The following is a 20,619-nucleotide window of genomic DNA, read 5'->3' on the forward strand; positions in this document are numbered from 1 at the left end:
CTTATTAAACCCTTATGCTAATAAATTTGAGAACCTGGCAGAAATGGACCTTTTTCCTAGCAAATATTGACATGCTGAAACTAAACCAAGATGAGTTAAACCATCTTCACAGGCACATATCAAGGACTGAAATAGAAGCGGCAATAAGAGACCTCCTATCTAAGAAAAGCCCAGAACAGGTGGATTTACAGCAGAATTCTGATAGGTCTTCAAAGCAGAGCTCACACCAATACTCCTACAAATCTTCAATGAAATTGAAAGAGGAAGTTCACTACCGAACTCATTCTATGAAGCCATCATGATCCTCATCCCAAAACCAGGTAGGAACTCATCAAAGAAACAGAACTACATACCCATTTTTTGGTGAACAGTGATGCAAAATTTCTCAAGAAAATTTTGGCCAAACTACTTCACAAATTCATCCAAAATAAATCATACACCATGATCAAACAGGATTCATTTCAGGAATGTAAAGCTGGTTCAATGTATGCAAATCAACTGATATAATTCATCGCATCAACAAGAGCAAGTATAAGAACCACATGGTTATCTCAATAGATGCAGAAAAAACATTTGACAAGATCCAACACCCCTTTATGATGAAGGTTCTGGAAAAATAAGAATCCAGGGAACATTCCTCAAGAAAGGCTGTATATGACAAACCTACAGCCAGCATTATACTTAATGGTGAAAAATTAAGCCATTTCCTCTTAACTCAGGAATGAGACAAGGATGTCCACTCTGTCCACTTCTCTTCAATTTAGTATTAGAATGCCTAGGTACAGCAATAAGAAAAAATGCAAACATAATGGGAATCGAAATAGGGAAAGATGAATAAAACTCTCCTCTTTGCAGATGACATGATCTGTTTTTAAAGAATCGCACAGACTCCACTCCCAAATTACTCCAGCTGATTCAAAACTTTGAAAAAGTGGCATGGTGTAAAATTAACCCTCAAAAACCCATGGCTGGATCCTTTTCCGGTTCATAAGTGTGATGATTGGATTCTCATGTGCTTGGGTGAAATGTGCCTCCCTCTAAACCTTGTTACAACTAGGGCATATTACCCAGCTGATGTAAAAAAAAAAAATCCATGGTTTTTCTGTATGCCAACCATGAGAATAGCGTGGCTGAAATCAGGAAGCAATTCCATTCTTAATAGCCCCACAGAAAATAAAATACCTAGGAATACATTTATCCAAAACATTAAAAACCTGATAAAGGAAATCAAAATAGAACTTAGAAAGTGCAAAAAACTCCCATGCCCCTGGATTGAAAGGATAAATATGGTGAAAATGGCAATACTTCCCAAGGCTACACAAAATTTCAATGTGATACCTATCAATATTCCAACCTCATTCTTCAAGGAAATAGGAGAGGCCATCCAAAAATTCATATGGAACAATTAAAGACCCCGAAGAGCAAAATTGATCCTTAATAGGAAGAACAGTGATGACATTTTCTGCTTGTCTCACAAATATACTAGTTATTGCAAATAAGGAAAACCATGGAGCCTATGTTTTTTGGGGCCTGGCATACTTCACTTAATATAATGTTTTCCAAGTATTTTCATTTCCTATCAAATGGGGCAATGCCATTCTTTCTGTTGGAGACATAGAAAAAGTTGGTATTAGGTGAAATGAACCCCAAGATAAGTTTCCAAATATTCTTTCTTTAAGGTGATTGTTTCTAACATATTTGTAAGATTATTTCTTTGTTGCTTTGTATGTCCCTCCCCCACAGTATAAGCCCTGCTTTCACTTTATATCATGTTGGTATAATTTGTGGAGGGGAAAGGAATAAACAAATCGTTTAAATAGGGATAAAGGTGGACGCATTGCAACAATAAGTTGTACAAGTTGTTATGTCGAAAAATGAACATTTCAACATTGGCTACGGGGGAGGGGGGAATTATGGGGGTGTTAAGGGGGGAGATAGGAAGGTATAGGAAGGGGCAACAAAGGAGGAGGCAGCAATGCTGGATAAGAAATATACTCAATGGTTGAGAAGGTGGCTCAGTGGTAGAGCACTTGCATTGCATGCATGAGGCCCTGGGTTCGATTCCTCAGCATCACATAAGTTAAAATAAATAAGACAGAAATGGCACTGTGACACACGTGGTAGAACACTAGCCTTGAGCTGAAGAGCTGAGGAACAGCACCCAGGCCCAGAGTTCAGGCCCCATGACTGGACCCCCCTTCCAAAAAAAAGAGAAATGTACTCATTATCTTGTCCATGTAATTGCAACTACTCTGTGCGGTATTTTCACAATTAAAAAAAAAGAACAGGCTGGAGGAATATCAATACCTAATTTCAAACTCTACTACAAAGCCATAATAATCAAAATAGCTTGGTAATGGCAAAAGAACAGACCTCAAGACCAATTAATAAAATTGAAAACCCAGAAATGAACTTACAGACCTATAGCCATTTATTCTTCAATAAGGGAGCTAAAGAAATAGAATATAAGAAAGACAGTCTCTTCAGTAAATGGTGCTGGCAAAATTGGTTAATTACTTGTAGAAAATTAAAGCTACATCCTTATATATCAATCTGTACCAGAATCAACTCCAAATGGATTAAAGGCCTTTGAGTCAAAGCAGACACTCTGAAAACCTTACAGGATGAAATAGGAGAAACCCTTGGTCTCCTTGGCACAGGCCAAAATTTTCTTAATAGAGACCCAGAAACACAACAAATCAAAGAATGATTGGACAAATAGGAGTGCATGAAATTGCAGAGCTCCTGCACGGCAAAGAACATAGCTAGCAAGATGAATATAAAGCCCACAGATTGGGAGAAGATCGTCACTAGCCATACAATGGACAAGCATCTCATATCCAAAATATACCTGGAACTCAGAAAATTAAATCCCCAACAACAAATTCACAAAGAAACAACTGTCCAATAAATAAGTAGGCTAAAGACTTAAAGAGAAACTTCTTTGAAGAGGAAGAAGCATTGCCAATAGACACATGAAGAAATGCTCAAACTCCCTATCCATAAAAGAAATGCAAATCAAAACGACATTGAGATACCACCTCACCCCAGTTAGAATGGCTATAATCAAGAACTCTAATCACAGCAGATGCTTTAGAGGATGTGGACAGAAGGAACCCTACTGCATTATTGGTGGGAGTGTGAACTTGTTCAACCACTTTGGAAAGTAGTATGGAGATTGCTCAATAGATTCCAAGTAGAGCTCCCCTATGACCCAGCAATCTCACTTTTGGGCATTTACAAAATGATCACAAAGAAGACCATACTAAAGCTTACTGCACGACTATGTTTATTGCAGTATTATTTACCATAGCTAAGATATGGAACCAACCCAGATGCCCCTCAGTAGATGGTATATATACACAATGGGATTCTATGCCTCCATTAGAAAGAATGATATTGCCCCATTTGTTAGGAAATGGAAAGACTTGGAAAAAATTATATTGAGTGAAGTAAGCCAGGCCCAAAAAAACATGGATTCCATGGTTTCCCATATTTGTAATTGCTAGTGTATGTCTAAGACAAGCAGAAAGGGTAAGATAATTTTATGTTAGGCAAAATGAACCCCAAGATAAAGATTCAATTTTTTTTTCTTTCTTGCACTTGTCTCAAACATATTTATAAGATGATTTCTTTGATGTTTTATATGTCCCTCCTCCATGCTATTACCTGTGCTTTCACTGTATTTGATATTGATATAATTTGTGGAGGGGAAGGTAAAAACCAAATCGTTTAAATAGTGATACAGGTGGACCCATTGCAACAATGAGATGTACAAGACATTATATCGAAAACAAACTTTACAACTTTGGCGGGTGCGGGGGAGGGGTAGGGGATTCAGTGGAGGGGGAGGAGATGGGAAGTGATGGGAATGAGAAACAAAGTAGGAGGTAACAAGGCTTGATAAGAAATGTACTCATTACCTTCCCATGCAATTGTATCCCCTCTGTATGGTTTTTAACAATAACAAAAAAAAAATACTTGGGTGAACTTGTGTCATCAAACATGCAAATTCACAGATGTGTTATTAAAACATACATATTTTCTTTGAGGGGAATCTTGGGTAAGTTATTCATAATCTTCTAGTTTGTTCCTCAGGGAGAAAAACAGAATGAGGATACTGTGATTTCAGTTGCTCCTGATAAGTGTAAGTGGGGAAATAATGGAGGACAATGACTAGACGTGTAATCCTTGTGACTCAACAGGATGAGATCAAAGGACCTTTGTTCGAAGCCAAACCCAGGAAGGAAGAATGTATATGACACTCCAATCTCTAATAAACTATTAAAATATCCAGAAATGGGGGTATAGCTCAAGTAGTCGAGTGTTAGCCTCGAGCAAAAAAACTCAGGGACAGGACTCAGACCCTGAATTCAGGCCCCAGGACAAAAAAGGCAGGTTGCACACAAAATAATCTGGAAATAGAGTTGTGACTTGAATAGTATAGCAGTTTTTTATAGAGAAAATGAAAAGAGGGAGCATGAAGACCTGAGCACAAAGCCCTGAGTTCAAGCCCCACTACTGATCCCCTACTCCTCCTCTCCGCAAATGTTTTGATTTCTAGTTTGTAAGCAAGATGAAGTAGGTGCATTTCTTCTTGTCTCCCCACCAAGCGCAACCAATAAGCATGGATGTCACATATCAAATGAACATGAGGCAAGTAGAAGGAAGATCAAAGACCTTCGGGCCTGAATGAAACGCATGGTGGTGTTTCCTTGTTTTCCCTCATATTCCAAACGGAAGCTGACACATGAGAAACAGTGGGATACAGAAGAACAACGTAGGTAGATGATACTCTTTTAGATAATAACTGCTCATCTCCAGCCAAATACTTCAGGAAGCTTGCATTCTACCTCTTGGCAAAGGATACCTCCCAAGGCAGTGCTCAGTTTCTTACTGTGACATCAATGGAGAATCACAGGGAGTCTGGACCTCATATATGCAGAGAAGGAGCCTGTGGTGTAATTCACACAGTCTTAGAGGAGACTTGGAGGGAACCAGAATTTCACACCTTTCTAGCTGGAATAAAGTCCTAGCCCTAATACCCTCTACCTATTGATGGCAGCATAAGACTCCTGGGGCCAGCTCACAAGGCACTCCACAGTGAAAGGTTTCTCTCCATTGGCAGGAAACCAACCACTTCCAACCTCATCTGGCAGCTATGGGCAAAAGTCTCTGCAATGAGTACATGATCTGAAAATCCTATTCTAAAGAAGACCAGTAAAACCCTGAGACAGACATCAGGAATGCATGTTCATAAGACAATTTTTCACCTTGACAAACAAAAGACAACATTGCCACCAGCTACTTGATACTGATGTTGACATTATTTGACAAAGATTTCAAAGTAGCCATCCTAAAATAAACATTCAAGTCGCAATTATAAACACATTTGAGATAAATGGAAAAAAAGTAGATAATGGAATTTTTCGAACTTAAATGAAACATCTAACATAAAATTCTGTGTACAATCACATGGAAGACAGAAGAAAGACTCAGTGAACTTGAAGATTACAGTAGAAATTATGTATGTGGAAGTCAGAGAAAAAGACTGAAAGGGAAATGGAGACAAAAGAAAATAAACAGAAGATCTAATATTTGTGTCATTGGAAGGAAGCTGGGTGGAAATATGACAATAATGGAATGGAACCCACTGAAAACTGTAAAAATGGAGGAAATGAATCTGACCTGACTGCAATATATGCATACATGGAAATACCACAAAGAAACATCAACCTAACAAAATGTAAGCTAACTATGCAAAAACAAAAACAAAAACAAAAACCCTGAAGAAATCATTTTTGTAATCAATGCAAGAAAAATGGCCCCTTAACTATAATAAAAAATATTTGCCAGGTACCAGTGGCTCATGCCTGTAATCCTAGCTACTCAGGAGCCTGAGCTCTGAGCTCGGGCAGTAAATTCCATGAGACATTCTCCAATTAACCACCAGTAAACCAAAAGTGGTGTTATGGCTCAAGTGGTAGAGCACTTGCCTTGACCTGAAGAGTTCAGGGACAGTGCCCAGGCCCAGAGTTCAAGCCCCATGACTGCCCCCCCCCAATTTTTTTTTGTCAGAAGACACAGGGGTCAAAACAAATATCTTCTAGAAATCAAGGCAAATTCAAAGCATTTCCAGACAAAGAAGTAAAACAATCATTACTATAGGAGTTCCTAAAAGAAGATTTTAAAAAGAAAATAACAGAGAATAAATCTCAGAGCTCATGAAGAGAAAATAGGAGCAAAGGCAGGGTAAAATGCATTAAACTTTGTTTCTTCTCTTGAGTTGTAAAGGTATGTTTGACCAGCTCCTGTACCAGGATACCCAGCAGGGGTAAAGAGATAAATGAAGAGGAAAAATAAGGATATATATTGCCAAAAAACTTTATGATACTATATAAAATAGAACAAAAAGAACTTGTTGAAAAGGATTTAAGAAAGGGGAAAAAAGATAAAATGATAAAAGGAATGATTTAGATTGGGGTACATTGTACACATGTATGGAAATATCTCATCTTGTATAAATAATGTATGCTGAAACAAATAATGAAATTTCTTTACAAACTGAATAAAAAGTGCTAAGAGAGCATTGTGAATATCTCATAACTAAATGATAGCTGAGTACTTATGACTCATACCTATAATCCTAGCTACTCAGAATGCTGGGATCTGAGGATCATGGCTTGAAAGCCAGCCTGGGCAGGAAAGTCCGTGAGACTCTTATCCCCAATTTAAATGCCAAAATGCTGTAAATGTAGAGCTGTGGCTCAAATGTTACAGCCTTGCTTGGAACAAGTTAAAGAAATTTAAGCGCCAGCATTGGCACAGATGCACACAAAAGCATTCACATACATACATACACTGGGTCCTATATTCTATTCCCCAGGATGATAAAAAAGATAAAAATATTAAATTAGAAAGACAAAAATGAGTAATTTACATTGTTTTTTTTTAAAAAAAAAACCTACCATAGCCTGGTGACTGTGGCTCATTTATTTAACTCAAGCTACTCAGGAGGATGAGATCTAAGGATCGTGGTTCATAGCCAGCCCAGGCAGGAAAAGTGATGTGACTCTTATCATCAATAAACAGTCAGGAACCTGGAAGTGGCACTGTAGCTAAAGTTGTAGACTGCTAACCTTGAGCTGTATACTAGAGGGACAAAGTCCAGGCCCAGAATTCAAGCTCCAGGACAGAGAAAAACAAACATAAAAACAAAAACCAATAAAAAACTGCCATAGCCGCATTGTGACTTATGTGGTAGAATGTTTTTTTTTTTCCCATAAACGAGGTATGGGTTCAATCCCCAGTGTTTTTTACACCAAAATAGCCCAATAAATTCACACTAACAAAAAATACATCATACTTTAAAAAGAAAATTAAAATTTACAAAAAATTTGAAATACAGCTAAAAGGAGAACCATGCCTCAATCGTGAACAACAGTACAGACCATCAAGAACGTATTAATTTCCATCAAAACAATCGATACATTGAATGCAATACTATAAAAAGCCTTCACAGGAATTTGTATAGTTCAGAGGCCCCATCAATTAGGAAAAATAAGACGAGGAATAGCAGGCAGATACAATGGACAAAGGTCTCACATCTAAAATATACTTGGAACTCAAAACATTAAATCCCTCAAAAACAAATCCTCAAAGAAACAATGTCCAATAAATAAGAGGGCTAAAGACTTAAAGAGAAAATTCTCTGAAGAAGAAAGAAGGATGGCCAATAGACACATGAAGAAATGCTCAATTTCCCTAGCCATAAAAGAAATGCAAATCAAAACAACATTAAGATACCACCTCACCCCAGTTAGAATGGCAAAAATTAAGAACTCTAATAACAACTGACGTTGGAGGGGATGTGGACAGTAGGGAACCTTACTTCATTGTTGGTGGGAGTGTAAACTCGTTCAACCATTTTGGAAAGTAGTATGGAGGTTCCTCAAAAGATTCCGCATAGAGCTCCCGTATGACCCAGCAATCCCACTATTGGGCATTTACCCAAATGTTTACAAAGAAGACAACACTAAATCTACCAGCACAACTATGTTTATTGCAGCATCATTTACTCTAGCTATGATATGGAACCAACCCAGATGCACCTCAGTAGATGAATGGATCAAGAAAATGTGGTATATATACACAATGGAATTCTATGTTTCCATCAGAAAGAATGACATTGCCCAATTTGTTAGGAAATGGAAAGACTTGGAAAAAATTATACTAAGTGAAGTAAGCCAAGCCCAAAGAAACATATGTCCCATGGTTTCCCTTATTTGCAATATCTAGTATATGTATGAGTCAAGCAGAAATGGTCAGATAAAGTGATGTTAGGAAAATGAACCCTAAGATATGTATTCAAATGTTTTTTTCTTTCATGCATTTGTTTCTAACGCATTTATAAGATTATTTCTTTGTTGCTTTGCATGTCCCTTCCCCACAGTATAACCCCTGCTTTCACTGTATTTGATGTTGCTATAATTTGTGGAGGTAAGGGGAAAAACAAGTCGTTTAAATAAGGATACAGCTGGACTTGTTGCAACAATGAGAAGAATAAGTTGTCATGTCAAAATCGAAATTTACAACTTGGGCAGAGGGGAGGATTGGGTAGCGGGGGATAGAGGATGGGAAGGGATGGGAAGGGTAAACAAAGGAGGAGGCTACAATGCTTGATGAGAAATGTAATCACTATCTTGCCTATGTAATTGTAATCCCTCTGTACAGTATTTTCACAATGAAAAAAAAAAGAATTCTACCACTGTCAACATTCAGTACAAAGATTCCAATTCCAAAATGCCATTTGGCTAGTTGGTGTTTATCCAAATTTACTTAGTCTTTCCTCTACTTTACTCTCATCCTCCCGTACCATTGCACATCCACACACTCCCCAGATTTTAGCTTACAGTGATCATAACATTTTCCTGAAATAAGGATTCATTAGTGAAAGAATTAGCATTTAATTGTTAGCAAGTCAACTTCTTCAGTAATAACTCACAATGAGCTTACAGATCCACCCTTAATTTGGTCAGACCAGGTGCACACAACATAGTAAAATGGAAAAAAAACAGCATTTTAATGTCAGGTGGAGCACTATAGTACCTACCCCCATACCAACATGTGCTTAAAATGGTCCTCACATGTGAGGGCAGAATACCTTCTTGTCTTTGTGAGACTCTTGATTTTCAGGGAAGCAGGAGGCTGAGACTGAGCCCAACCCTTACACTTCTCAGTTTGCTTGCCCAGTATCAGAAAACCTTAATAATCTGCCCAAGGAAGGTATGCCAGGGTACAGGTGAAGAAAAGACAGGCGCCTAAAACTTGGCATGGGATTTCTGAGAAGACACCGTTATACTAAGAATTATGGCTTTTAGAAGTGGCTCAGTATTGTTTGTGGTCAGACAGTGTGGGCATGCAGGACAATGAGGGGACTGGCAACTTTTATACGCTATCATCCTATAGTGAAAAAAAAGAGGAAAAAACCCCAAATGGGGCTGCACTGGTCATTTATTTGATGTCAAATATTGGGTCTGAAGAGTACTGGTTGTGAACCTGGACTGCTAGGCATAGAGCGTAGGATGTGAATTGAGTTATAAATGGAGGGATGGGTTGATGGAAAGATTTGTCAATTGCAAAACAGTAATTCACATCTACCAGGGATTTCTCATAAAGGGACATTACACTCAACTATATGAACCCATTGACACTGGTCATTCTTGGTTGCTGGCCAATCACTTCCTGGCTTATCAGACAACACACCAAGTGGCCATGGTTTGGTGGGCACAGAGGGCTAGCATATAAAGGTCAGTGAATGCCTGGCATGTTAGCATGGAGTACCAAGTTTTAGCCACCCTGCACTGCTCATTCCCAAGGTTCTCAGCCTGTTAGCTCCTTTTGGAAAACTCACTGCTCCAACGGGAACAGGTGCTGCATTCCAGGCCTCGCTGTCTTGCCCTCCAGGTCTCAGAAGTCCCCAAAAGGCTGTTCTGAAGTTGTGGGGGCCTAATGCAGGCAAAGGTCAAGTGTTGTAAGTTCCAATTCATAGCAATGATAGGGTGCTGCAGAGCTCTGTAATGTTTTTTGCCTCCAAGGGAAGGAGGCCCTGTTGGTACATGGTGCAACAGGGCTTCCTGATCCTCCCTGCCCAACAGTAGCTATTCTGGCTTGAGCAGTACAAAGGGATGGGGCATGAGGCACCCTGGGGACAAGCACCCACCAGTAGAAGGGTGGCTAGGGCAGGTACATCTACAGAGAACAATGCCAGTGCTGGGGGGCTGTGTGCTTTTATCAACGTTTCCACATTTCAGTTTTCAAAAACAACTTAGACTTTAGAGTAAGTTTCAACCTATGGAAAATTTACACGAGTGTTTTCCTGGACTACCCCAGCTCTCCCTCGATGCACATGTCATAATCAAAGCCAGAACATTTCCAATGAAGTCATATTAGTCACTAAACACAAACCCCATGCTAACCTCACCATTGCCTCCCTCTGTCCTTCTCTCACTCAGGAGTCTGTTTGGTCCTGCATATCCCTCCTCTCTTTCCCTTTAAGGAACAAAAGTGTCCACCAAACTTCCATGCTTAGACATTGTGAGGTGTTCCACTCAGCATTTGCTGTCTTGGTAGGCATGGATTGAGGGATGTGGAAGGACTCTTCCTTCCTGGCCAGGAGTCCACAGAGCAACAGATGCTACAGCCATCTCTGTGAATCACAGTGGGACACCGAGGTCCCCAAGCTTACACTTGTTCATGGTACTCCTGTTAGAAGTCACAGTCTTGGATTTGGTCGGTAGGTGAGTTATACTACTATTTTGTGCTGGTCATTTTTCAGTTGTAGTCTTGTTTCCTATCCAGGTACATTATAGGGCCTGGACTCACCTATTTTAGGCTTCCTATTGTAGTGAAGTTGATATGCATCCCTAGCTTAAGAGGAGATGTCACCCACCTTTTGGCCTGGGCTGGTCCTGAATAATAATAGTCCACATCTCAGCATCCTAAATAGTTAGGATTGCACAGGCTCCTCCCAGCTCCAATGTTCCTTCCTTCTCAACCCTACCCACTCAGCAGTGACTGACAGCTCTCTCTCCTCAGTTATTCTTACCTTCTGAAATTTCAGAGAGGAGACACACATTTTCTTCTTCATTGTACTCTCATTGCTCCCAAGAGTGCTTGAAATTGTACTGTCTATCTCTTCTCATTTTAGGCTCCCTAAGGAAGTGATACCCCCGGATCCTGGATGTTTCTCCATAAGGAGGCAGGTCCCAGTGACACAGAGGTAAACGTAGTCATGAACCCCAAAGGGAGGTCCTACTACGCCAGCTGCGGGCTGTCAGTTCCTTCTGAAACTCCTTCAGCTACAGTCATTCTCCATGATATAGTAGTCTTCCTGCACTCCCCATATTGATGGGTATGAAGACAGCATCATGATAATTGGCCAGGTCAAACTATGGGCACTCAGTGATGGAGCTAAAGGAGTTTCACTTGTTCCCCTATACAATCTGATATCCAGTCCCTCCCTTCAACAGAGTTCAATCTCTGCGGATGCCCTTCTCTATCAATTCTCTCAGTCTCTCTCTAGAACTAAGGAACAGGTGTATGTAATTGAGAAAATGCAAATAAAATCTCTCATCATGTTTGGGCTAATTTCAATAGGGAAAAAATGAACTACAAATTTATACTGAAACCGTCTCCCCACTTCTTTTATTTATGAAAGTTTGATCCCTAATTGCTTTTGTGTGTTTGTTGGTGGAGGTGTATAGGTACAGTTGTAGGGGTGAAGTGAATAGTAGGACTTGAACTCAGGTGCTTTGGCTCTTAACCTGGATATTTTTGTTCAAGGCTGGCACTCTTACCATTCCAGTCACTAGTCCACTTGTGGCTTTTTCCAGTCTAACGGAAATAAGAATCTCTTGGGTTTCTCTGCCTACACTGGCTTGAAACTGCATTTCTGGTATCAGCCTCCCAAAAGGCTAGAATTACAGGTGTGTGTGAGCAACTTTTGCATGGCCTCCCACTGCCACTTTAAAAGGGCAGCTTTTATCTTGTGAAGTAAAAGAACAATTCTTGATTGAAAACTGGGTATCAGTGTGATTTATGCAGATCTGGAGGCTCCTCATGGGAGGAATGGCCTTCTCTTGGGAAGGATCACCGCACTACATGAACCAAGTAGATTGAGGAAATGTTCCCAGAGAACACACCGGATACTCTGAGTAGAACAACACCCAAACCACAGGTCCTTAAAACATTGCCTAAAATATTTTTTTAACGAAAGCACTCACAGACACGTCTCCCATATTCTTGGGAAAAATAACAGTAGAGCAGCCATCTGGATCCTGTCCGAAGGGGGTATAGGGTGTTTGGAACCAAGCCTTTTCATTAGCCCAAATCACATCACAAAGAGGCAATATGGATGCTCCTACTCAATGACTGGGCCCTTTACTGCTACACTATTAGGCTTCTTAAACTGAATGAAAGTATTCACCAAGTTTCGAAAGTTAAAAAAATAAATGGGGAAGAAGTAAAAATATTGCATGTGTGAGCAGATAACAAGAATCTATTCTAGATTGCAAGTTGCCAAACAGAAAATGTGCAAATCATAAAAACTAAGATTTGTTAAAAAACAAAAAAAGCCTCCTCCCAAAATATGTAATCTGTCGATCTACCTGCTGCAGGTTGTAAAGGCTTACGTACAGCCTGGATATCACTCAGGGGTGGCTGCTGCCACCGGTTGTAGGTGACATAGCCAGAACTGCTTTGGTATTTACAGTGGCTCTAGGACACTCTGATCATTATATATAGCATTTCCAACTTTCTCTCTTTGAAGACCCAACGATCATACTGACTTTAGCGAGTTCTTGTGTCCAAGAAAGGGAAAATTCAGAGTGAACTTGGCACCAAGATTGTCTTGTACTGACTGAAGGATTATTGACTAAGGGATAAAACCTGCCCCTGCTAGGAGATTTTACACATTGAATCTGGAAACAACAGGTATTTTCTAAGGTCTTATAAACTGGACTAAATTAACTTAGGGATATGGAACTAGACTAATTTAAGACATGAGGTTGGAAAGAAAGATCAACAAGCATCCCGATGCCGGTATCCCATTATGTGTTGGTGGATGCTACTGCCACAGGAGATTGGAAAGCAAAGCAGCCATGGGGGAAGGCGGCCTTAGCAGGGGACAAGAAATTGCCATAAGGCGCAGCCAATGCTTTGCTGGAGTTTGTTTTTACTGGCTTTGTAATTCCAGGGATGTTGATGCTATACTATATAGGGAATAAGCTTCTTCCTCAGCCTCCTCCCATAATGTTGATTCTGTTTTCAAAGGTGGTTTCTTGTTCTGATTTCACAGAGTAAAGCAAAGCAAAAATTTATACCTACCTACATACAAAGTTATTCTTTTTATGAAGTTTGAGTCTGACCATTGAAGAACAACTAAAACTTTTCATACACAGAGTTCTAAGCCAGAGCTTTACTGAAAACAGTCATTGAGAAACTTCCTACTAGTTCCCCATCCTCTGAACACTATCAAGATGGAATATAGTGCTGCCTCTCCCCTTACCCCCCCCCTCCTACAAGTCCTGAGGGTTGAACTCAGGATCTTCTGTTTAGTTGACTGGCACTTGACTATTTGAATCACACTTTCAGTCTTGTTTGTACTAATCATTTGGAGGCTCAATTTTAACAGACTTTTCTAATTGAGCTAGTCAAGATCATATGGATGGATTTCCAACTTTTGAGTAGCTAGGATTACAGATGTAAGCCATCTGCCTCCTGTTATATTATATTGTAATGAGGGAGGTTGGGAGGTTTGTAAAGAACACAGGAGAACAGGGCTTGAAGATGCAGATTCCAGCAACTGGTGTGAGGTGTAGTCCATTAGGTGAGGCTGACCTCATCACAGCCTTGCCATTTGCCCCCAAGTTAGTAATGTTTTTGCACTATGCAAGAATTGATTCCTTTAAATGAGCAAGCTACACTAATTTATCATGATTCTAAATGAGATGTACCAAGGCCTTGTTAGAAAGCTCATACTGGGGTTTAATGATAAAGCTGTTGTACATAAACACATAAGAATCAAAAGCTGTCCACTATTCCACGCTTATCCAATGATATATTTGTACCTATATAAAAATTCTGGTCTCAAAATCTATGAAGAAAATCAATACCAGGGTTTCAATGGGATTGATATATTTTTTTACAACTACAATTTCTATTTTGCCTGGAATAATAATAATGCCATATGAAATTATGTCTGTGTCTCAGAGATACATGCTAAATTCACCAGCAGCCATGCTCAGAGGAAGGGTGCCATGATGGTGTGTGAATTCATTTGTAAACATGAGTTGAACAGAAACTTAGTTTGTTAAAACACAGCCATCCATCAAAGCTTTGTAGAAATGACCTGTCAGGAGAGACCTCCCCAGGCCACAAAGCTGTAGAATCAAGACTACAAAATTCCAGCTGCAGTGTGTCTTGTGGTAGGAGATCATGATGGACCTAAAGAGGAAAATGTGTACAACTTTGTTAAGTATATATAGGGTTTTGTTTGCTATCCATGGTTCTTGAACATAAGGCCTGGGCACTGTCTCTGAGCCTCTTTGTGCTCAAGGCTAGTGTTCTACCAACTGAGTTCCAACAATACTTCCAGCTTTTTCTGAGTAGTTTATTGGAGATAAGAGTCTCATGAACTTTTTTATCCGGGCTGGCGTCAAACTGCAGTCCTCAGATTTCAGACCCCTTAGTAGCAAGGATTACAGGCATGAACTAGCTGGCTCCTGGTTTTTATATATAACTTTTAAAACGTACAATTAAAGTCCATAAACATTAAAAGATGTATAATGCAGCATACTCAATTAGTATTTGTTCCCACTGGATCATCTGTGAACTGAGTTAAAGATTTGCCACAGTTAGTTTTTGAAGACAGAATTCATTCTGAGAAGACATTTGAGAAGGTCAGATATAAAGTCAGACCATCATAGAAGGGAGTAGGAATTGTCTAGGAAATCCAGGCAACAAGATCTGAATTAGGAAGTAGTGTGCTGCCTTCCTCAGCACACTCAGCTTTATTATCTGAAAAAGGAAGGATTGAGTGGGAAGAGGTCACGTTCCTGGGGCAGTTTATGGGTTTGTTTTGCTCTCTCTCCAAATTCTCTAATATAGGAGTGCTGAGTAATAGCCTCTTCCTTTGAAAACTTCCCACATTATCTCACTCTATCAGGAGTGGATACCTCACTTCTGTGCAGAGGAGCTTGCTTTTGGGTCCTTCAGACACATGCAGACACCAAAAGCACAATGCTATAAATGGAACCCAAGCTACTCAGTTTTATCAATGATGTAAGAGCTGTTTCATGACAATGAATCTGCAAACTGGCCATCATCAATTTCAATAGTGGAAATAGCAGCCCCAGACAGTGGATAATATAAGATATTAGTTGATCTCCATTCTCACTTCCCTTCCCTTCCATTCTGGATATTTGCCACAATGAGGATCTTAGCGTCAAAAAGTTTAAGGAATTTGAGACATGACACCACAGAAATAAGCAAATATATATACATAGAAAGATTGTTTTGTGTAATGTCCCTCTTAGGCATATAAAGTTAATTTAAATAAACTGAGTAAGAAAGAAAAAGGTTTTAAACCTTTAAAAAAAAGCAGTGAAACTGCTTTAAATAATTTTTTTCTGACTCTCCCATATTCCATTAAGAAAAATTCTCATGACAAAAATAGATACACTCAAAGCAGCAGCAATGCGGGTTTTGCAGAAGCACAATATTTCTGTTTCCTATAATATCAGCTGAGCTTTCTGTGGGATCCAGGAAAAGAACATGGCAGTGGGAGGCTAGTAGAAGAAGTAGGAGTGCGGATCTGATGAAAACATGCATCTAAAATCACCTAAAAGTGCAAGAGATAAGGTTTCTGCTTAAATGTTTGTATCTATCTTTTCTCTTTTTCTAATCCCAGTACTACAAAGCCTCAGCCTCTGTCAAGGTCAGAGACTGGACAGTGGAGGAGGGAACAGGCTGGAGAATAGCATGATTGGTGAGAGAAGCTCCAAGGTGCACAGGAGAGAACACAGGTGGTCTCACAGAAAATGTACAAAGTCACCAGAGAAGACAATGGTGTGTGCGTTTGTGTTTGTGTGTGTGTGCCCACGCGCGCATGTGTATGTAAAAAGTGAGGATTAAAATCATGCAACATATTCTGAATTATGGTTCAACAATCAGCAGTGTCCACACATTGATATGAGGTTCTGATAGTCTAGAGCAGAATTATGTCCACTGATTAAGGCTTATAATTTCAAGTCCAGTAAGAAGGCACTGCCTTCTAGTACTATACCACAAAACTCCAATTAGAGAACCCAGAATGATAATGGGATTACAACATTTTAAAACAAATGTATGTTATTCTGTGGAATAACAGAGCTGGGGAAGACTGAGGTCCAAGGCTAGTCTAGGCAAAGTGTTAGCAAGAAGACCTTATCTCAACAAATACTTCTGGCTAGGTCGTTCATGCCTGCAATCCCAGCTCTGAGGGAGGTGTATGTGAGGGAAGAGCAATGCCCAAAAATTACTTAAAATACTTAAAACAAGAAGGGGGCTGGAGGTGTGGTAGAGTGCATGCCTAGCATGTATGAGGCTTTGAGTTCAATCAAACCATAAACTACCAAAAGAAAAAAAAAAAAAACAACAAATGTAAGATGTGCTCATTAGCTGGATTCAGATACCTATGCAAAGAAGCCAAAAATGTATGGCTTCTTTCTTCTCTATAAGAAATATTTAGAGTGGGGCTGGGAAAGTGGCTCAGTGGTAGAGCGCTTGGCTTGCATGTATGAGGCCCTGGGTTCGATTCCTCAGCACCACATAAGCAAAAAGAAAAAAGCCAGAAGTGGCGCTGTGGCTCAAGTAGTAAAGAGTTAGCCTTGAGCAGAAGAGCTGAGGGATAGCGCCCAGGTCCAGAGTTCAGGCCCCACAAACGGACCCCGCCCCCCAAAAAGAAATATTTAGAATTCAGTGAAGATATGAGAAGTGTACAACACATGTACCATGCAGCTGTACATTATCTATATAGCACTCTTAGTCAACATACCTGAGCACTTGCTGTGTTTCACTTAGCCTTAAAATCAGTTATTGGCCTCTGATAAGCAGTCATTTAAGTCAGACTCATAGAAAGAGCAGATGAGTTAATTGAGTAACTGAGTTAAATGACAGGTATCTGGAAACAACCTGCTCAAGCTGTGTACAAAGGAAAAGAACCAACACTAGAACTTAAAATTTGGTTATGCCCAGTGCAAGTTGAGATGTATGCAATCATGGAGCCTTCCTGGCCATTGCAAGCTGTCTTTTCAGATACTAGTCAATGTGCATGCATAGAAAGCCCCCTTGCTGTATGCTTGGCCACAACACTAAGACCATCAGTGTTGTAGGATGACAAGAAAACTCCTCACAGGGCAGAACATGGCCATTGTTATCTTGCACAAATAAGAAACCTGTCAAGCTGGGCACCAATGGCCCCTGACTGTCAACCTAGCTACTCAGGAGGCAGAGATCTGAGTATGGGAGTTAAAAACCAGCCTGGACAGGAAAGCCATTGAGATATTTATCTCTAATAAACCACCAGGAAACTGGTAGTGTCACTATGGCTCAAGAGCTAGTCTTGAGCTGAAGAGCTGAGCGATAGTTCCTGGGCCTAGAGTTCAAGACCCATGGCTGGAAAAAGAACAAAAAAAAAAGAAAGACAGAAAGAAAGAAAGGAACAAAGAGATAAAGAAAGAAAAAAGAAACAAACAAACAAAGAGATAAAGAAAGAGAAAGAGACAGAGAGAGAAAGAAAAGAAATAAAGAAACAAAAAAAGAATGAGAAAATTGATAAACAGAAAGAAATCTGTCAAGATGAGAGCTATGGCAAAGTTCCAGCCTCTGCAGATGAAGACATCCTGACCTCGGAGTTGGCCCAAAGACAGAGGAACTGTTACCTTCTCCTAGTAAGAGCCAAAGCTCCCACTGGGCACATACCACTAGCATGGAGCAGATGCCCATCACATACGTACTGCCCCATGTCAGTGTGGCCAGAGTGATTAGCAGCCAAGCTGCCAAGTACCCTCCGCTTCCCACCTCCTGGTCACATTGTGGGCCAGCTCAGAGTTATTCTCAGATGATTTTGTTGATAACAAGATGTGGGTGAAGCTGTCTTGCTTCCTGAAAATATCTCTGTATCTGGAGGCACTCTTTGTCTGCCTCACACTTAAAGGCAACCACTTATCCAAAGGCTGGTCTCCTCTGTCACCAATAAATTTCCTTTTCCCAGCCATCACTCATTAACAGACATCTGTATGTTGGCTGATAGCACATCCATGAATGGAGATGTACCTGTCAAGGGTTTGAAATCACATTGGTCGGTGATTTCCTATCACCAGTTCTCTTCCACTGTCACCTCAGAATTAGACCAGAAGCTGGTCTAAGTTCCAGGACTTATCAACCCAACGATGTCAATATCAGAACTTTGTCAAAGTCTACTTCAAAAATACCTTTCAGTTTCAATCTATGTCTGACAAAAAATCCACCCCCTACATTTTTGGTCTAGGATATGTACAGCTATAAACTGGGAGACTTTAAGAGAATGAGATTAGAGAGATTGGGTCTCCTGGATAGGATCTGCTATAGGTCTGACAAGTAGGAAGGAAAAAGAAAACAGCATAAGGAAATATGATTAACAAGGCCAAAGTGGTCAAAGGACATCTCTCCAATGCAAGAAGATCCTTCTGACAAACCTGTTCTTGTTGAGCCATTGCCTGGTATGGTGGTGCCACTTTAGACTCTGGTCCCATTAGAGCAACATACATGTCACAGCTTCTTCCTTCGATGGCCTAGGCACTCTACCAGAGGTTCATCCCCCATTCCTACCTCTGCTTTCTAAAAGGGTACACATATCAAGGGGCTCTCTTCTTTCCACCTACAAATATTCTACCAGTGTTCCCTCATGACATAACTCCTCAATGCCAAACTGGGTGTTTTGCCTTCACACCTAATATATCATCTCTAGAGCCTAACATTTGTTATCTTTCCTCCTTTTGGTACTGGGGACTGAACTGAGAGCTTTGTGCATGCCAGGCATGTACTCTACCACTGAGCTGCATCTTCAGCCAGAGCTTTGATTATACTATTCAAGGACTCAATTATTTGATACAATTACCAAGGCACATGAGAATAAGGGAGATGCTGCACTTAGCATTTGGACAAAATAATCACCCTGTCTATAGGAGTCACCTCAACATTAGCTTGTGTGGCAATTAGTGCAGAGCTCTGGCTAGGAGAAAACAAAAGCCATGTCTGAGAAATACATGATAATCTACTGGTAAAATTATCAACAGGAGTTTTCTGAGGGATGAGCCATGAGTCATTAATTATGAACCAAGAACTACTTCTTCAAAAGTGTAAAGAAATAAGCAAAAGCCACCAGAAAAGACTCAAAAATGTGCACTTAAGATAAAACAAAACTGTTCTTAGTCAAACACTGGTAAATAGGCTGGATGGGGCCTCCACCACAGCTTGGCCTCAATCCTTATCCCACTGAGGAATGAGAGTACCTTGGCCAGGCCTGCCTTCAGTTCAGACCCAGCAGCCTTAGAGGATTTGGAGTCATCCAACCTGGTCAGTTCCAAGACTAGAGACCCAGGGATGTCAATTTGCTAGCCCATACCTAACTCCCTAGGACTCCCACATTGGAAGCTATTTGCACTTTGATCTGCCCTGGGGCTTCTAGTCACAGAACAGTCTCTCTGGCAGTTTACTTTCTGCTGAGTGAGACCAACTTGGCTTAAAGATCTCTACCCCACTCCTCCCCACCCTACCCCAACCTCAGGCCTGGTATAGGAATGCTTAGGGAACTTACTATCTCCCAACTTTACTAGAAACAAGGAACTTGCACCTCACCCATTAGTATCTTTCCTTAGAGCTTCCTAAAATTTGCTGGATTCCCATAGGTCTTGTTTCTGGAGCAAAAGGGGCTCTTACAAGTTATTGGTGGCCATTGAGGAATGCCTGACACAGACAACGTACCTGGAGCCTCACTGCAAGAAGAATGAAAGATTCTGGCAAAAAGAACTAGTGAATGATTTTGGCCTCTGGTGAAAACAGAAGTTTTCACCCTCTTTCTGGCCATTGTGTAGGTTCTAAGCAATTGAGATTTCTGTCTCACTCATGCAAAGTAAACATACCCAACAGGCTGGATCTTTTTCTCTTACAACACCCTGTGGGCCTCAGACAGCTTCGAATGCTGGAAAATGAGTAGGAGAATGGGTCATTGGGCCATGTCTCCCTTCCACTCCTTGACTTGGAAGTACTGAATCAAGCAGATATCGATACGCTATGGGACTGGTCAGCTTCTCACTCCCTCAAACAGCTAGACTCATTTCTGTCCTTAGAGCTGACAGATGACTTGAGAAACTACCCTGGCAACTAGGATCTTGCACTCATCTTGTGAGTGCTGCTTCAGTGCCAACTGAACTGTAAGCACAAGGATTGGGGTTCCTGCTACTGTTTCTGGGGAATGTGAATGAAAGCACTCTGATGGGGCATGAGACCAGAACCTGTGGTTGTCTGAAGGAGAAGTAG

At 40.4% G+C, this 20,619-nt stretch overlaps 1 non-coding gene across 1 annotated transcript; it reads left to right on the forward strand.

Moving 5' to 3' along the window:
• The first annotated feature begins 972 nt into the window (after positions 1 to 972).
• LOC138811625 (small nucleolar RNA U13) lies at positions 973 to 1,077 on the forward strand. Its single transcript, XR_011367457.1, has one exon. It is a non-coding gene; the product is annotated as a small nucleolar RNA U13 (small nucleolar RNA).
• Positions 1,078 to 20,619: the final 19,542 nt, after the last annotated feature.

Source organism: Dipodomys merriami, unplaced genomic scaffold, assembly GCF_024711535.1.
Source record: "Dipodomys merriami isolate MVZ:Mamm:240054 unplaced genomic scaffold, mDipMer1.0.p SCAF_540, whole genome shotgun sequence".
Taxonomy (NCBI): domain Eukaryota; kingdom Metazoa; phylum Chordata; class Mammalia; order Rodentia; family Heteromyidae; genus Dipodomys; species Dipodomys merriami.